The sequence below is a fragment of the Vicugna pacos genome, chromosome 26, assembly GCF_048564905.1.
Source record: "Vicugna pacos chromosome 26, VicPac4, whole genome shotgun sequence".
Taxonomy (NCBI): domain Eukaryota; kingdom Metazoa; phylum Chordata; class Mammalia; order Artiodactyla; family Camelidae; genus Vicugna; species Vicugna pacos.
Genome location: NC_133012.1, coordinates 21,364,481 through 21,384,156, shown reverse-complemented (window position 1 = coordinate 21,384,156; position 19,676 = coordinate 21,364,481). Strand labels below are relative to the sequence as shown.

The window sequence follows — 19,676 nt, the reverse complement described above, 5'->3', positions numbered from 1 at the left end:
ATGGAGCCGCCAGGGGACCTCAGCTTCTGTTCTCAGAGAAAATGATGTTGTCAGAGATGGACCAGTGCTGGACCACAGCCATTCACCACTTTTTTTTTTTTTAAAGACCTTTAAATACCAATTTGTGGAGATAAAAATGTAGGAAATTCTGCTTTTCTCTCTCGAGTTTGTCTGCAGTGGGTGAAATTGCATTCTTCTTCGGTGGGTTTCAGTCTTGCTAAGAGCAACTGACAGTTGATGGTCTCCGTGTGACGGGAAACCTCCCAGGTTTGCTGCCCACCGCTCCCCCCAACCTCAGCTGGTCCTCTGATATGGAACATCCATCTGGCCTCAGGTGTTCACCCAGAGCCCATCTTGGCTCTGCTGACTGGCAGGTGGCCTCAGAGGCTCTTGCTTCAGGACAGGTGTCATTCTTCATGGTAGCTAATTGCTCTGTATTTTGACTGACTGGTTCCATGTTCATCTCCTTGGACTGATTATAAACTAAACAGTAAGGACAGTGTCTTATTCGTGTGCGGATCCCAGATGCGAGGACGGAAGTATCCCGGAAGTGCTTGTTAACGGAATAAACGAAGGAGGGAACCCCTGAATGAACGATTAGCTAGTGCATAACCTACCTCCTCCCCTATTTCTGCTTTTCTGAGTCGCTCCAGAAATCCAGCTCCAGCAGCAGGGCCTGGTGGCTGAATCCTGACACTGTGGACGGTGGCTTCCACACTCCACATCCTTGGGACCACTCTGCCACTGATTTGTCTCTAGAATTCCCAGAACTACTGCTGGAAATAATATGGTCATGAACCAAACTGAAATTAGGGGGAAAAAATTGTTTTTCTAGTATTAAGTCCAGAAAAGCCTTTTAAAAAGCAGTTCCCCTTCACAGAAGCTTTGATTGGCCAGTAAGTGTTCTAAAGGCGAAACATGTATCCACACATGTTATGAAGGCACATATGACCCTCTGAGGGATGTTCCCACAGGCTGGCTCCCACCCTGTGACGGGCTCCCACTGGGTGAACTCCAGCAGGTGGGTGCCGAACACCATCTGTCCCTGTCTCTGGCTTATTTTACAGAACCTCCTGAAAGAGGAACTCCAAAGGGAACTCTGAGGCCAGGAGACAAAGCAAGAAAGAGCCTGCTCGTACTGGGAGGTCAAGTTATAGGCAACTTTGAGACTGGATAATGTTATCACCCCCGCACCCCATTTTCGAGTTGGGGAAGCAGCCTCAGAGAGCTTGTTCAACCTGCCCCAGGTCACACAGCTGATCGATTGTCTAGATCATGGTTGAAAGCAAGGCCAGTCTTAACTTTCGGAATTGAGAGTCTTGGAAGCCTCATCATGGGGTCTTCTCCAAGGACGTGATGAATGGACACAGCCCCAGAGACAGAGGGGGAGAGCGCGGGACACGGAGAAGATGGCGCCCGCACGGAGGCGAGCAGAGAAGCCATGTTCACCTGGAATGTTCTCTCCGGGCACTTTCTGGTCCCCAGCTCAGCTGTTTACGTGGGGCTCAGGAGAGGTGGGGAGACGCGAATTCTCTCCCGTGAGTCACAGTCACATCATTCTTCCCTAGAATGATTTTCTTAGTAATCTTATTAAAACTTGGACGTCTCAGATAGGGGCCCATGAAAAAAGTTTTCCCCAAAACATTTTCGCTGCTGCCTTTTCCTTTCTCAGCCCATGAAAAAGCTGTTTTTGCCATATGAGTCCCTTCTGTTGTTTGTGGAACAAACTACAATGCTAAAGAACAATTTGGCACTGTTATGTTTCTTTTAATGAGAAAAATATGAGGCTATAAAGATTTTTTTTAGAAAAATGTAGGCTATTAGAAGAGGGGTGGGGCGGGCATATCGGCACCTGCAGCTAAGCTTATGGAGAAACAAAACCAGAACCATTTCCAGGAGGCAGGGCAGTTCAGTGTGCTTTTGTCAAAGCCTAGTCCGGCCATAGTATTCCATTCTTAGACACATTTGGGAGTATTTTCTATGTAAAGTTCACCTTTAAAAAAATGAAAAGTGCACATCTTGATCATAGAACCGCGTGTCCCACAGAGTTGCATTTTGGTCCCCCAGGATCTAGCCAAGTAGTGGAGATGTTTTCCTAAAATATTTTTTTGTTATATTTTTCCGGTGTTACAAAATGTTAGTATTCTGAGGCCATTATCCGCACTGCTAGGAAGGGATTGTGTCTACATCAGCCACCGATTCAGACAGGCACGTTTTTGTCCCTGAGCCTTTGAGATGACAGATCTGCTGGCCCTGTGGGTAACCGCCTCGGGCTTTGATCTTTTCTCCTTTCCTCGCGCTCCGAAAATAGGTACTGAGCATGCGCCATGTGCTAGGTTTAGGGGACGGACTGCACCCGCGATCTGCTCTCTGCCCTTAAAGAGCTCACAGTGGGCTTGAAGGTACAGATGAATAAGCACTTGCCGGACGCCAGTGCAGCACATGCTAAGGGAGCACGCTGGAGGCCCAGAAAGGCCTGGGGTATTGCTCTGAGGTTTCCCAAAGAAGGGACATTGTAGCTGAGAGCTGAGAGATGAAGAGGAATTAACTCAGGGAAGACAAAGTGCTCCACGCCCAGGGCTCATGGGTTTATCAAAACTTTAGTCATTTTCTTAGGCTCTCATAGCCAGTAAAGTCCATGGTCAGGATGAACCTGGTCTGCTGACCACTGGTCCATACTGCCCCATGGGCATCTCTGGGGGAATCCGTCATGGTGGATTCGGCAGCAACCCCCAGCCAAACCAGACTTGCTAAACAGTGACTGCAAGGGCAGTGGGTGGTTATCAGAGTGCACGTGGCAGTGGGAGCCAGGTGGGTGAAGGTCTCTTCCACCCCAGGATAGTTGGAGATCACGGGACAGGACCCACTTAGAGTGAAGAGGGTGGAAGGACACATCTCTTTTCCTCTTTCTCTTTCTCCCACCCAGTCTTCCTTTCTTGAGATCTGAACGTTGGCCAGACCCAGTGAGTTTGAACTGGGGAAAGGTTTGCAGTCTTCAGATCCATCCTGATGCCTTTACTAACCAAGGAGAAAGAATGGTGGTGATGCACGGTGGTGTTTCTGGTGCCTTAAGACCCCGAGCAGGACAGAAAATTAGACAGTTTGCCTTTGGTGCCTTACGTCTCCCATCTGGACTCCGTCACCCTGTAACCTGTGGTCTTGGTGCCGCCTCCTAGTTCTTCAGAGGCCTCCACCCTGAGCCCTATCCAAATGTTTCCTCCCTTCAGCCCACCCCAATCAAAACTCTCTTTCCCTGAGCCCTCAATTAATTAGATCTGATTATCTAATTAAACTAATTCGCACTGAGGTATGAATGAGGCTTAACCCTCCCGAGGGCATTTGCATTTTAAAAGAAGAGGTTGTTAACCCAAATGCTTCAACAATTAGTGGAATATATGGGGAGATATCTGGGGGAGCTTGGGGCTTTCTTGGACTCCCTGCTTCAGAGGCCACCACAGGGCTGGGTTAACCCAGGATCCCCTCCACCAAGGAGTTAAAAGCATTGGAGGCGGCACTGCAGTTGCCCGCCCCGAGCCTCGCCCCCCCTTGCCTTTGACAGTTGGTGGAGTTAAAAAAAAAAATCCTCCCTCAAAGAAGAGGGTTTCTACTAATACTGTGAAACTTCAGTCGTGGTTGTGAAGGATTTTCTTTTCTTAGAATCAGCCTTCGACTCCTAAAGCAGAGAAGGTCTAAGGATTCCTGGAGGCAGAATGCTAAGATTTCTAGGCCCATCCCCACAGCCGCCACCGAGCTGTCCTGAAACATTCAACATTCACTCTGTGTTTTCTGTTTTTCCCCAACCCAAATTTTAAACCCCAGAACAGATTTTGTTTTTTCAAATGGGAGACATAGAAGCATTTGTCTTCCAGCCCTGAATTGACACGAAGCAGAAGTTGACCAGAGCAAGAGGGTCTGGGCTGGAAGCAGCTTTGTAAGTGCTCATGGTAGGGTCTGCACGTGGCCCTCTCCATGAGGAAATATAAAGGCCATTGTGTCCCCGGATGCCCTCAAGCTCCAGGTGACATAGTGCGTCCCGCAAGCTCCAAATTAAGGAAATGCTCTGGAAATCCAATCCCAAAGCTACCAAAGTGGCCTGCCTGGGCCGAGCCTGCCAAGTGGGATTCTCACGTCCCATCAGGCATTGGATTCCCATGTGTAGACATGACCTCAATGTGTATGGACTGTTCTTTGTTTTAAGATATGACTCAGAATTCCTGAAAATCAGAATACAGACCAGCATAATTGATATGCTCATTACTAATTATCTTGTCGAAGTCTTCTTCTTGATGCAACACATTGTTGCTACAATTTTGCTATGTTTGTTCCTACTTTTTGCCTCTTTTCTTGTTTTGGAATGCATCCAAATGTCCCATATTCTTAACATTGCTGAGGTGGAATGGGGGCTACCGTTTGATATTATTGACAAAGAATTGGCATTTTCCATTCCATTCTGAGTGATGGATTAAGAGAATTATTTTATGTGAGTGCCAACTGATTTCGCATACATTCTCGTAATATTTAAATTAATTAAATTTCCTGGAATGATAAGAGAAAGCGATGTATGTTATTGATGATCTAAGAAAGAGTGTTGCATCCCCTCAGGAATACATATGGAAACAGTGGGAGATGTACTTTCCTGGCTCTTATATTTTAAGATTGTAACTCTTGCAGCAAAAATAGCACTATTAATATGGCAAGTCTTCAAAAAACAGACCTTCCATGCAAAAGTCAAACAAATAGTACAATGAGAGGCAGTAAAAATTGTGATTAAACCTTTCATCTGATTTTTTTCATTTCATGTGCTATTTGAGTTTTTATCTTTGTTTTGCTTCGTGGAGGGAATAAGTGTGACATCTGGACAAGGCATTCACAAGGGAGGCAGAACTATTTTCCCTGGATATTTTAGTTGTCAGGGCCTGGAAATTAAAGCAGGAGAACTGACCAGATGGAAAAAACAAGATACGGTGGTAGGTCTTAAGTGATTTGGGTTCATGCATACATACATTTTTTTAATTATTATGAAATGATTGATATCCTATTATATTTTATTTTACCCCCAAAACATTTGTTTACCATTGAATACATGACAACTCTTTTAAATTTTCATTTTTTATTGAAGTATAGTTGGTTTACAATGTTGTGTTAGTTTTAGGTGTATAGCAAAGTGATTCAGATATATATATATATAAAATTATATTATATATATTCTTTTTTAGATTCTCTGTCATCACATTCTCTGTATTACAAGACATGAGTATAGTTGTCTGTGCTATATAGCAGGTCCTTGTTGTTTATCTGTTTTATATGTAGTAATGTGTGTCTGTTAATCCCAAACTCCTAATTTATCTCCCCCACCCTTTCCCCTTTGCCCAAAAGTTTGTTTTTTTATGTCTGTAAGTCTGTTTCTGTTTTATAAATAAGTCCACTTGTATCATTTTTTAGACTCCACATATAAGAGATAGCATATGATATTTGTCTTTCTCTGTCTGATTTACTTCACTTAGTATGATCATCTCTAGGTCCATCCATGTTGCTGCAAATGATATTTCATTCTTTTTATGGCTGAATAATATTCCATTGTGTACATATCATGTTATATATACCACATCTTCTTTATCCGTTCACCTGTCTGTGGACAACTAGGTTGCTTCCATGCATAACAGCTGTTTTAGAGGATCTGATCAAACTTGACTTTGGTTGATAAAGGTGCAAAATGAATTATTAAGGGACTTTTTTTTTCAATTGTACTTAAAACCCAGAAGTTATTTTGGTTTGTCTGCAAGCTCTACATCACACAAGGAATTTCTGAGCCAGAGATGTTTATAATCAGAGCAGTCTTGATCTACCAAAAGATTTGCTGAATGCTAACTGTAACTCGTGGTGTTTGTGAGTCAAGGAGACAGGAGGGTTTCTAGGTCACACGGGCTTATAGTTCAAGTCTACACGTCCTGTTTTGAATCACTTCGTGGATGTGGCACTGCTGTGTTCCCAAGGAGTCTACTTGCTTAAATTGCTGCCTTTGAATATGGTGCCCTCCTCACTCTACCGAAACCACTTCCTAAAAATATTATGGGATTAAGAAAAAATACCTCGTTTTTTAGAACCAGACTGCTTGTGCTAATTTGCTATGTTATATTTCCTTGTTTAGTTGTGATTTTGATAGAATAGCCTCTTGGGAAGTAAACACTTCCTTTTCTTTGGAAGGAAAGAAAGACAAAGATGAGAGAAGAACCCAGGGACATGGATAAGTGAGGAAAGATGGATCATGTGTGAGTCTCATTGTACACAATATTTTACAGTTAATCTCTTTGATTCTTCATTTCCTTGGCTGTGAAATGCCAGGAATATTGTTTATCTCATTGGGAAGCATAAATAAGATAGCGTAGGGAGAACACTTAGCACTGGGCGCGATATGTGGTCACATTCAGTACAGGCTGAATTTCTTTCTGTTCCCCTCTTTCCTGGTGAAAAACTCAAATGCAGAGCATCAACTCGGGAAAACCTGAAAACCACGTCAAGTGCATCAGAGATGAGCTATTTGGTTGTTGGTGTGGCTATTTGCCGAAGCACAAAACATTGCTATTATTATAGATCAAAAGCAGTAGAATATTGGCAGTTCCCTATGATTTAACCCGATACTGAAATACAGAATTACACAGCTATTTGGGTCATATAGATAATGTAGATAAATAAATTCTTTTTCTGAATTGTCTTGATCTTGGAAGTAAAGGTGCTGCTTTGAAATGCATAGACTTTATTTCTGTACTTCTTTTCCGACAATACAGGATAAAAATAGCAGTTCAGTATCCCATGGTGTCTTATCTCTTCTTCATCACCTCGTAGATAAAAAGGCCAGAAGTATCGCCCGGTCTTCAGTGTCCCCACAACACCAAGCTGCTTTGCCTCAGGATGCACGTGCATGAACTCGCAAGACCATGTATTAACCATCTGCTGATAATAAAGGTCGCTGTAGTGTTGAAGCTCTCTGTTTTTTGTGGCCTTTAGTTCTTTTAGGTGGCAAGTCCAGATAGGGTCAGGCTGCCACATTCACTGTGATTTTTTGTGTGATGCCAGGGAGTACCGAAAAATGGGCCTCAGGGCAGCCAGGCCTTAGAAAAAGCTGGAAGGTCATTTGTGCGTAGCCCAGATTCCGGCCTAGCCCTGGCTACCCTGTCCGGGCCTGGGACTCAGGGCCAGTTGGAGTGACTCGACTCCTCCCTTCGCCACGACTGGCCCCGCCCACGCCCTCTGGCCTCCTCTCTGCCCCGCGGTCCTGCGTCAGGGCGTCTGCCCAGGCCCTTTGATCACTCAGCCAGCCGTGTTCGAGCTGCGTCTCCTCTTGTGCATCTCCGATTAAATGCACCTCGTGCAGCATCCTTCAGAGGGGATGAGCCCCCCGGACCCCACGTACTCACCCCATCATCCTCCAGTTGAGAAACCTGGTGTTTCTGTAGCACCCATTACAACCTGTAATTATTTATTTGTGCATCTGTTTGCCTGTTTCTCCCATGGAAATAAAAGCCCCATGAGGACAGGGTTTCTCTGTTCTCTTCCCTTCTAGCCCTGGCGCCCAGCACAGTACCTGGCCCACGACAGGCCCTTGAAAAGTAGTTGTTGAATAAATAAAGATGTGAACTTGCAAGAAACTGCTGGATACCATGGCAGACACCCCAAGACTTCCCAGGGAGAGGGGTGTCCAGTAGATTCTCTCTTCGAATGAAAATATTTGAATCATTGTTCGTTTGGACACCGCCCCTACAGGGAGGCACATTTTGCCAAATCGCATGTCTTTCTGTCAAGGCACTTCTGTGCATTAAGCTAGGACACATGTTTTCGTGTTAGCTTTTCCACTGCTATTATAAGGTGACTGATAGTGCACAGAAGTGAAACTTTCAGTAAAACAGTAAATAAAAATGGACCTCAGACCGAGAGATTTAAAGTGTCGTCCTGGAATTAAATATCGAGGTCGACGTGGGAATCAAAGAATTGAAAGGGAAAAAATATCAAAGTGAAGATGGGAGAAAATGAAGCTCCAGTGATTGAAGCACATCAAAGAAAAAGATGATGGACTGGCCAGCTGCAGGGGAGACGTTCGGAGTTTGAGAAGTGAAGCTGAGGGCTGGGACTGGCTGGAAAACACAACCGGGGAGTAGTCAGGACTGAAAGAGTAACAGGGCAGTGAAAATCCCGGGTTATCTAATAATCTGCAGCACATTTTCAACTGAACTAGTCTCTCCTAGTTATTAATAGCCACTTGGTTGAAAAATGAAAAAGATTCAAGAAAAGGTATTTGTACATCTTTTTGTAAAACTAGGTTTGAAATTGGAAGTATCTTCTTAATTGATCCCTTTTTCGAAGGCTAACGCCCACCTTTACCTCTTCCAACTTCATGACATCCACGTGGGACCGAGCAGGGGGCCGGAAGAAGAAGCCTGTGTTCCTCTAATTGAAGAACGAATTAATTAATTTCCGAATACGAGATAAGGGAAGAAAAAAAACTTTAAAAGAAAATGGATGAGGAGACACAATGCTGCTTATCTTTGCACACGTTAACACAGGAAGGTTGACATTTTACTGTGTCTCAAGGTCATGGAAATTAGGAATGAACACTCTGGCTCTGAGAAATCTCTAAATTATAGATCTTAGAGTTAGCAGGGACCTGAGGATAATTTCAACCAAACCTTTACTTCCAGAAAGGCAAGATATTATTATCCCCCATTTTAGAGAAGAGACAAGTAAATTAAGTTACCTGCTGTGGTCACATGACTGAGAAACGACTGATGACTGAGGACGCAAAGGGTAGGGGATGCCGCAGGGCAGGCTGTGCGAAGCCAGGCTCTGATGTGCTGTTAGGATGTGTCTTGTGTTACGCCACGAGCAGGGTGATTACTTCCCATATCTGTGTGGACCCAGCAGACGACTTGCTGTATTCAAGTGGGCCATTGCTTACCAACATAGTTTCTTTCCTTTCTGAAGGAAGGGAGGAAGGAAGGAAAGATAGAAGGGAACAAAGAGGAAACACCAAATCAACTGCAAGGTCGAAGGGAAGGAGAGAGGGAGAGAAGAGGAATGGAGGGAGGAAGCAAGAAACCTCTACTGAAAGTGCCAGGTGACTTCTAGGTCCCTATGTTTGAAAAGGAGAGAGAAGCTACCTTGGCTTGATCTTTCCTGTGTTTTGAATTGTGGTATCAGATGCCCCACATTTTGAATAAATAAAGACATTAAAATGTCGGGTGCTTTTTACGGGGTCACAGATCTGACAGTAGAATTACACACCCCGAGACTTTTCAGACTGACAGTGATGTGAAGACATAGTGATGGCTTATGCCTCCCTTTGGTCTTAGCCACGGGAGGGAAGTCCAACTCCCCGGAAGTTGAAATAAATTCTCTCCCGTCTTACATTGGCTCCTATGTATATAAGTAAATAATAGTATTAACTTTATAGCTTTTAATCAAGGTGAGGTGCCATGTGTGTACATACCAAAAGGAAATCTTTGTACTTCACTTTGTATCATCTTTGTATTAATTCTCCAGCTGGTTTGGCGTATTTGCCGTGGATGATTTCTGGAGCTTCCATCCCGCAAGCATTACAGTTGGAAAGCTGAGGTTTCTCTGGGATCCACAGACTTGCCCTAGACTTCTGCAAAACAGTGCAATTTTTTAAACGGATGGAAATGTGATGACAAACTCTCTGTTTCTTAAACAATTCAATTTAATGATGGATCCCTGAATAATTGACTTCAGTTTGTTCTGAAATGACCTTTGATCTCTCTCAGCCTGGCATTTCCAGCCCAGCTTTCTTTTAGAGAAGAAAAAAAAAAAAGAAGTATTCCTTTTATTTACTGGTTCTCTGTTGCTTTTGAATTAGAAAGCTATCTCTTATAAAGAAAAATAAAACCAACATTCAGAAGAAAAATGAATAGGACGGCAGCCTGTGCATATTAAGCCACGGTAGCGAGGATGATTAATAAGCCGCATACATGTTTCCTGTCACCGGTTCCCATATTTCCTCTGGCTTTTCATAAAAACGCTTCGCGTTGGCAGGAACTTTCCAATGAGGCAGAGTCTGTCATGTGCATCTAAGGCCCATACCATTCCATCACTCTCTCCAGGTCCCCCAAATTCCTCTCTTCCTTTACTTAAAATTGCAACCAAACTTGGAACTTATCTGAGCTTTTCTGTATGAAATGTTTTTTTTTTTAAGTAGTATCTATAAAAAGAATACATTCCTCCTGATATTCCTGGCTTTCCTTCCCCCCGATGCGGCGCAAGGTAACGTTTTGACAGGTAATGTGACGAGATGGGGAAGAGAGGCCAAAGTTAATTGAGGTTAGCAAGAAAAAATATTACTGTCAATTTTGGATTTTCTTCTTTACTTATTTTTAACTCATGAATAATCAACTCCATGAAAGAGAAATCGACATTTCAGAGCATCTTGGAAATCCCCCGCTTTTGGAAGCGTCAGAGGAAAGTTGCCCCTTGTGACATGATCCGCTGGCTTTTTGCAGTTGATATAGTTTTGTTTTGTTTTTTAAATGATACTTCTTTTGAAGTGACAGAATGAATACACTGGGAAGAGGAAGTTGAGCATGTACAGCCATCAAATGCAATTCACCTTTTCAGTGACAACCTGGCTGCACCGTAGCATCGGGAATAAGGGTAGCACACAGCTGTGAAGACAGGGTGGTGCTGCGTCCGTACTGAGAAAGGTAAACAGCCAGCAGGTGCAGCTCTGCATCAGGGTAAGCGTCAGGTCCCTGTGGCACATTCATGGACCTTTCGGGCTTCAATAGGCAGAGAAGGAGGGGTGCCTAGCAGAACTGACTCAAATGATACATTTTCTTTTGAAGGCCAGGAAGTTGTTTTATCAACCCTGCTAGCCAAGGATCTTGGGCTGTCTGGATTACTGGATTTCTTTTACTGGAAAAAAAAATTTACTACTTTGCCAACAATTTAGCAAAGAAGAAAATCCATTTTAAAAAAAAAAGGAATGTTTGTTAAAACACTTCTACAGCCTGTTCCCCTTGGACTCTTCCCGCGTTAATGCCCCGCCCCCATCCTTTTCTCACGTGTGTCATTTGCATACTCTGTCCTTTGGGGAATGAGAGGTAGCAGTTTAGTTTCACGTCGATGCCTGCGGAGGGTGAACGTCGTGTGAGCAGTGCATCTGTGAGCTGGACGTGAACGTGGTGGTTTCCCGCGGCTCCTCCTTTGTGGCTCATTCTCTCAGCCACATATCTATTCAGCAGACTTTTCCGGAGCCCCTGTCACTACTCAGGGCAGCTGAGCTTGGCTGAGAGTTCACAATGGAACTGTTTTAAAAGTAAGTTATCTAGCACAGGGTGCTCGGTCATCTGTGACCGCCGGGTTTGCTTTTACCTCCACACTCTTCTCCCTGTAATGAGACTGAATGTCTTTTCCTGAAAAAGTTAGGTAGGAAAATGATGGAGGATGTTTGGTCCACAGCAATGGTAAAAGAAGATCTCAAACTCCCAGCCTCAAACTGTGCTGAAAACAATATTTAAAGAGCATGTGATAAATGTGCACTTGATCTAATTCTAAAATGGAAGAATAACCATGGCTTTCCTGAGATTCAGATTGAGAGCTGTTTCTCCGATGAGTCATTTTTCCTTGAGGGTGCCGGCTTTGAGAGCATTCGTTCTCATTTCTATGTGAGAAGACAGACTTCTGTCATTAAGACCTGAGCTTCCAGGTACGAGGACCTGAAATACCCACGTCCTGGGAGGCATCACTTTGACTAATGGAGGCACCTGACCACATATCATCCGGAGCACCTCTTCACAGTGTGTCATTTTTCCAGCTCAGTTGATTTTTGATATATCTCACTTTATCAGTCATCGAGGTGGAAATTTCATCACTCTTATATGCTTTTTGAGTTTTTCTCCGTGTTTGTTTGTAATAGGTTTTATGGGTGATTAGTTATGTGAATTGCGGACTTCTCGGGGCTGGGCACCCATCTTAATTTCCACTCCTGAAACCTGCTTCTCTCGTAAACTCTGCTGTAAACCGCGGGTAGAACTTGTTTTGTCATTTAAACATACCGTTTTGGAGTTAGTGTGTATACTTTTCATCACTGCTTTGTGTGAAAATTAAAAGCTGAAATTACTGGCGCTAACTTGAATTTTTGAACGTTGGTCTTTTCGACTCCGTGATTTCACATGTTGGGTACCATGTATGCTGGGACACACCACTGCTAATCGGTTAGTCTGTGCCCCACCAGGCACTCTCAGGTGTCAGGATTTTACCAGAGCCCCACTGAGCAAGATTATGGCATGAGAGGAATATTTATGTTACTTCTGCCGATGATCATTTCTGCCTTAAAAGCTTTCAGAGTAAAACATGAGAACTGGTACTAGCCACCATTTTGTTTTACCTAACGTGACTGCGCGTGTCTGCCCTGGTGATCAACACAGTGTTGTGGCTGAATGCGCAGAGTTCACGTCATGCAGATTTGGGCTGGAGTCCCAGCTGTCCTGCTTAGCCCTTGAGTGACCTTGAGTGAGTTCCTTAATTTCTCTGAGTTTAGGTTTCCGTATCAGTAAATGAAGATTTAATAAAGAACCCACCCAGGGGGTGGGAGGTATAGCTCAGTGGTAGAGCACATGCTTGGCATGCACAAGGTCCTGGGTTCAATCCCCAGTGCGTCTGTTAAGGGGGGAAAGAAAAGAACTCACTCATATATATATATGTTGTAGAAATTAGGGTAAACAAATGTTAGCTGTCTACGTAGTCTATTTGGCAATTTTTCAGGCACCCCAGGGCTGTAGAATCCTCAGGTCCGCTGGGTATTGTCATTTCTAACGGTTTAATTCTCAATTTGAAGTTTTCCCCCTTTTGTGTTTTTTATTGCATGATTCCAGGAGAATATTCTGCACCACCATTATTTTCACAGACATAAACTTTACCATAGTAGGAGTCATGAAGACATAGGAATGTGATAGCATGATTTTGTTATAACAGCTTCCTTGCTCAATTATCACGTTCCTATTATTCAAGAGGAAAAATTTTAAATAGAGTATGAAGACTATTGGGGACAGTGAAAAAATTACGCAAAAGCACATGAACTAAATCTGTTAGTGGCAAGTGACAGATGCCCTAAAGACAATGTTATATTGTCTTTTCTCTGTTAAGATAATTTATTTTCCTATCACAGTCAGCTCTGTTGTCTTACTTGGATTTTTGGGGAACATGGTGTCCACGTAAATCAGAAAACAGTATTGGTTATTGAAGACTTACTATGTATAAGACACAAAGGTGGATAATATCAGAGAGGGTTTTTTGGATGGAGTGGTTGTGTGGTTGGATGGAAAATCAGGGGTGACACAGCTTAAAACTGGTTTGCATGGACACCAACCAGAAAACCTGTGGGGTCCTGCAGATCATTTATCGTCCTGCCATAGTTTTCAACCCCCGTCCCTTGACTTACTCCCACTGATGAGTAATAGGGACCACCAAATTGAAAGCAATTTGTCAGGGTTGTTTTTGGTTTGTTTGCTTTTTGAGGGTTTAGGGTTCTTTTGGGTTTTGGAGTGTTTTTGTTTGTTTTGGATTTTTTTGCTGCACCAAGATGAGACAGGTGAATTGGGTCTAGAACCCAGAAAGCTGAGCTGAGCTGGTTTGTGAGAACGGCACACTTGACTAGCGCTGTGTATCACATTGTCAGTTCAGCTCCAGAAATTATTACATTTTTACTGAAATATGCAAGCATTTTGTCCTGAAAGTATGGCAGAGAATGTGGTCAGGGCAGTAAATAGCTCAGGGCTTAAAGCAACAGACTGTTAACAAATAGCAAAGTCCTGAAGGGCCAGGGAGGGAAGAGTGTGATGGATCAAGAATGCCTTATTCCGTGGCTGAGACTATAAGGCATTGCTTGTCTGTGGAAATAACTGCGTCATAATTGTGGATGACTTTCTGATGTTGTTTGAGTCTTTTATTCCCTTCAACACGTCAGCAGGACGTTTAGTATTTCGAAGTATGCCAGGCACAGTGTTGTGGAGAATCTGCTGAACTAGAAAATTCGGTGTGATCAGACTAGTGAAATCTTCTTTCAGTGAGCCATCCACAGGGTTGTGGAAGAGTATTGTTAGTTGGAATCGGTATTTTGACGGTATTCTGCTTATGAACGTCTTGGCCATAATTTATCCTCCTGCACTACAATTTCTTAACTAGGTACTCCAGATCTGTGCCCCGTTTCCATTCCCCGGTTATACTCCTTTGCTTGTGCCAAGCTGCCCTTTTCTGTCTTTCCACAAGGGCCTGAGATGGAAGGATAACTCGTCAGAGAATGAGATGTCCACACCGAGTCCTTGTGTGTGGCCTGGTAGGAACAGCCAGTGCCAGTTTGATGAGCGGTGCTTGCGCACATCCCAGACTGCTTCATGCCTTTTGCTGCAGGGCTTGAAGGAAGTGGTTGTCATGCAAGGTGTTCTGTGGTTTAGTAAGAGGCAGAGGGAAGGTATTCTTATAATGTTGCTATTTACTCCCCAAGTTCTGCAGATCCAACTGAAGGGGGTATGATCCGGCCACTTGGGGCATCTAATGCCAAACCAGTAACAAGTTTGGGTACATTTCTTGCCCTCTCTGCGAAGGATTCTGCACCGTCTGCTCCGATACATCATGAGAAGAGGGTCTGGCAATGTCAGACGCAGCTGAGTCTGGCGGCGGGGAATCTGGCCCGTCTTCCTTTCAGCACCAGGAGGTTACGTAGACCTGTGCTTCATGTACCCAAGGAGAAGAAAGAGGGTCCCCTAGTCTGCTCCCTTGTATGACAGCAAGCCATACTTACATTTCAGATTCATTTTCTGTATTTTGTGGCTCATCCTTAAGGAACCCAGTTTTCACCACCAACTTAGAGCGTACATGAAAATGTTTCTAAATTGCAATACATTTTCTAAGTATCCTAGAATCCTAAGTTAATCGTCTAGAGATTTACCACTTGAATCTTTCTTGCCTTGAGTTAATCTGGATACACTTCTAATGGGGAGTTTATAATAAAATATTTTGGCGGGAAATTAAATTCTAACAATTTGGGCATTTTCTATATATTTCTTTTTATTATTGTTGGACCAATATTTTGATACTTGTGGTTTTTCTGAACCCTCTCTGGGTGAAGTCCTGTCGTACCTGTGAATTTTTGCCAATAACGTCATGGTAAATTGCTTCAATTACACAGTCCTTCATCTGCCTCCTGTTTCATGGCTTTTGAGTTGTACATACTAGAAAGGTTCTGTAGATAAAGTATGAGAGGAAAAAAGCATTAGGTACATTAGTTGAAATTGGCATCATGTTGCCCGGCTGTAATAACCCTTAGGGGAGCTCAGTGTTGAAACTGCTCAATTGAAGGCTGCGATTTCCCATAACAATTTAAAAGGCCTGCAGGCATGCTAAAGTCATAGCTGGAGCTTCCAGTTAACACTCGGTAACATGACCCCAAAGTCTCATTTACATCACAGCAATTAAAATATATTCCACATTCCATGTTTACTACCACGTACTGTAGAAGCAATCCAATGATGCGGCTGTTTTTCAAAAAATAATCATGGAAATCTTTATGTTTGTGGTTTCTTCTTTTCACAGTGGCCTCACCATTTCATATACTCAGAGGAGAATGCTGGTTGGGATAGGGGAAACACGGAGGGGGGCGGGGGAAAGGAACGCAGTCTAGACTAATAACTAGTAGTCATTACTTCTCGGTTACCCACGTGAAGTTAGGTTAGATGTCTGAGTCCGGTTCCTGGATGACAGGCGTCCCTTATGCAAAATAATTGTTATCAGGGCTAACTGGCCCCCCTACTGGTAGTTAGAAGTAGAGGGACCACAAATTAAATGAGTGTTGAAATAATACACCTCCTGATTTGCAAAAATGATCTACTAAATATAAAACAGATACGTACGCTTCTACTGTATAGCACAGGAAACTGTATTCAATATCATGTAGTAACCTGTAATGAAAAAGATTATGAAAAGAAATACATGTATGACTGAAACATTAGTCTGTACACCAGAAATGGACACATTGTAAACGGATTATATGTCAATAAAATAGAATTACATGATAATGCACCTCCTGGTTGCAGAAATGCCGCCCCTGCACCAGGGCAGAAATGCCAGCGCCCCGTTGGGAAGGGGATGGACAGGTAGACCAGCACTCACCTGGGGAAGATGTTTCCTTAAATTAGACTTCTTGCCTTAATTCTCCATCCCAATTAATTTTAAAATCCTGCTGGCATATGGATTGTAACTATAACTATTAACTGATCTCATAACTATTTTGTAATGAGATGAATAGCAAGTTAAATTATTTTAAAGCAAAGCCACAGTAGCCAAAATTAGATCATATTTTCTCAACGGTGACTATGGCGTTTTAGTAATGCCTTTCTTTCAAGCAACAGAGAGCAAATTGACTTACTCCAAATTGTTGTTGCGGTTTAATATTTATTGAGTAGCCGTAATTTACTAGCTTCCCTTGAAAGTGTGGTTTTTAGCAATTGTCTAGAATACATCATCAGGGTATGAAACGCAGTGGCAACCGTCCAGCTCCTCCGCTTGGCAGGCGGTCAACGGGAGGCCAAGGAGACTGGGTTTCTCTCTGTGGCTGCCGGAGCCCTCTTACTTGCACTGCCCTTTCATGGTCAGGAAGAGCGCTGAGAGAATCCTGCTTCAGCAGACGTCTGAGAAGGCGACAGTTGTATCTGGTCCGTTTCAGTCTTATGCCTCGGCTTATAACTACCACTAGTAACAGCATGGAAAAAAAAAACTTTTTTAATTGGGCCACTTACTCCAGAGCCTTTGTGCTAATTATTGAAAGGTGGACCCCCCCCCACCGCCGCCCACTCACCCCTCATCAGGTGCCCCTGACAAGGTACACCTGGGAAAGGCCACATGTCCTCGACTCGTAATTTTGGAGGGGAGAGGGAGGTGACTAGATTTATTTATTTCAACAAAGATGCTCAGGATGGAACCCAGGACCTTGTGCATGCTAAGCAGACATTCTACCACTGAACTATACTTGCCCCTCTGTAAAATTTTTTGTAAACATTATAAATTATGCACGTATTTGTCTCTATGATATAAAACATTCGGGAAATCTAGAACAGCTGACTAACTGGATGCACTTTTCCTATTTTTGCTTGACTAGTTGGCTGTGTTTAAACAAAGTCATAATATTTGAGTGTATTATACATACTCACTTTAAGGTGTGTGATTAAACTTGAGATGTCAAAACATTAGATTTCTACATGAGCCTATACCAAGTCAAGCGTATTTATATATAGCCTGATAGTTCTGCATTAAAATTCACTGAAAAATAAGCAGTAAACACCAAAGAGGAGAACTCGCAAAGAGAACTGATTCCTCTTGAGTCACTGCACAGATTATTTGCCAGACTGGTTATGAAAACGTAGGTTTTTCCCCCACACCCAGAGAGACTGGGTCTGGACTTGCCGCAGCCCCTACCATGAACTAAGAGAGTTTGCATCGTTCCTTGGGCAAATCAAACACCAAGGCGGAACCTCGGGCATCTTGAAGCCCTGGAGCAGCTCCGGAATGGTTCTCCCCACTAAGCTCCACCGCTGCAAGGAGGAAGTGGGGTTTGGGTACCTCTCTGTCCCCATCTCCGCGGGAAGAAGCCGTGTGGAGGGGACCCTCACCTCCAGCACTGAACCAGCATTTCCGGCTCCCCAGGGGTCTGCGAAGAAGGTGCCATTTGGCTGGTCTGGTGCTTTTCAGACTGAGATGAAAACTGTCTGGTGGGCAGCAGACAGAGGCTCTGCTGGTGACAGTCGTTTTGCCTGTGGGTTACACCGGCACGAACAGCTGCACTTATGCTCTCTTCTCCCAGTTCCCGTGGGTAGTTATCAGCTCCCCGCCTAGCTGTTACTAAAATAAACCTCACATAGTCCTGTCAATCTAGAGACTCTTAATCAGCTTCATTGCTTCTCTTGAAAGCCCTTCCTGTGTTTACCTATTTCACTTTTTACTGCCAAGTCATAAATATTTGGAGATCATTATAGATGAAATCATTTTGAAATCACACCAGCACGGGAACTATTTTTTTTTCTCATTTTGATAACATAGTGTTTCTGAATAAGCTCATAAAAATTCAAACCCCAGACACCACTCAAACATTTTAGCAAAATGTTTTCCTACCGACGTATAATCCCTCGCTCTCAACTTTGCAGGACTGAGCTTTTAGACATTTTCCCCGTCGCAGCTTTCTCAGATAAGCGTGATGATGCTGGATGTTATGCTTTGACACTGGACAATGTTTTTGAATCTAATTGTAATAACTGGCCCTTATCAAGTAGACGTTATGTTATATGCCCATCGCTGTGCTCAGTGCTTTTAAAACTATCTCATTTAATGTTCGTCGTCTCTCCCTAATGTCATACGCATTTTAGAGAATGAAGTGCAGGAAACCAAATCTCACAGAGTTCAAGAGAAACTTGTCCAAGGTCATAAGCCATGCAAATTGTAAATACCGGAGCTAGACATTGGATATAGTTCTAGCTGATCAAAACCCTGCCCTGCATTTCCTTCCCAGGTGTACTAGTGTAGGTTTATCAGGGAAAATCAGGGTTAGAGCCTGTTGGTTCTCTCTCTCTGAGATCTCTTGTCTTCCGTGTAGACTTCAATGGCAGGCAGGCTATTTCCACACGGTGGCAAAACTGTAACAAACTCCATGTCTTCGTCTTCCCCAATTAGCTACTCCACATTGACTGGTTTTGAGCAGCTGCACTCCCAACAGCTCTGTGACATGTCCTGGAGCTGCCCTTACTGGCCTGCGTTAGGTCACGTGTCCTTTCCTGAACCAATCACTGGGATTCTCTGCAGGCAGTTCTTTGACCCCAGGATTGGGATCTGTTCCACCTGAACCCCTTGGAAACCAACGTGGGAGAGGAGCATTTATTCAGGGAAATACGGGGCATACAGAAATTTGTATGAGCACAGTGGCCACTGATGTAGGAGAGCCTCTCTCCTTAGGTAACTCAGCCACATGGGATGGGAGAGGAACAGAAGGAACTGTGACTGGGTCCTCCTCTGAAACGCATGACATCACAATGAAGTGTCATTTATTTCTTCCTTAATAGACTTTCCCTCAGAGTAGAAGCTTGAAAATATTTCCAATATATTTTATCTTTTTAACTTGGTCTTGAATTTTCCACCTTTCTTACTCCTCAGTTGAATTCCCCTTGGCTCGCTCTTTTGCCTCCCCAGTACCGTGATCTCTGCAAATTTAATTACCATGATATTTTTCAATATGACAACCTTCATTGACTTTGTTTATACTGAATCTGTTGACATCCTGACATAGTTTGTCAAACTCTTTGCTGTCATTTCTCCTGCCTCCCCTCTCCACCTCTTCTTAAAAAAAATTTGCTTGGTGTTTGTTTTTGTTTTGTTTTGTTTGTGGCTTAAATCCTTCCTGTGTTCTAAGGTTTGGAAGAGTATAGGGTTAAGAGGAGAGATTTGGAATTCATGGAAATGTGTTCAAATTCCTCTTGGGCTCTGAGTCCACACTACGTCCTGACTCTGTGTCCTTGGACAAATCATTTCATCTCTCTGGGCCTTTGTTCTCCCATGTGAAAATGGACTTTACATTTCTTACCTTGCAAGGTTGCTGTGAGGATTAAGTGAGGTCATATATGTAAAGTACC

General features: G+C 43.4%; 1 protein-coding gene and 1 long non-coding RNA gene across 3 annotated transcripts in view; one reads left to right on the top strand and one right to left on the bottom strand.

Moving 5' to 3' along the window:
• Positions 1-19,676, top strand: part of TENM3 (teneurin transmembrane protein 3) — a 1,525,061-nt gene that overhangs the window by 1,104,572 nt on the left and 400,813 nt on the right. The gene's annotated exons all lie outside the window — the stretch shown is intronic.
• Positions 15,220-17,917, bottom strand: LOC140689402 (uncharacterized). Its single transcript, XR_012064318.1, has 4 exons — positions 17,670-17,917; positions 16,430-16,752; positions 15,915-15,962; positions 15,220-15,247 (listed from the first exon to the last, which is right to left on the bottom strand). It is a non-coding gene; the product is annotated as an uncharacterized lncRNA (long non-coding RNA).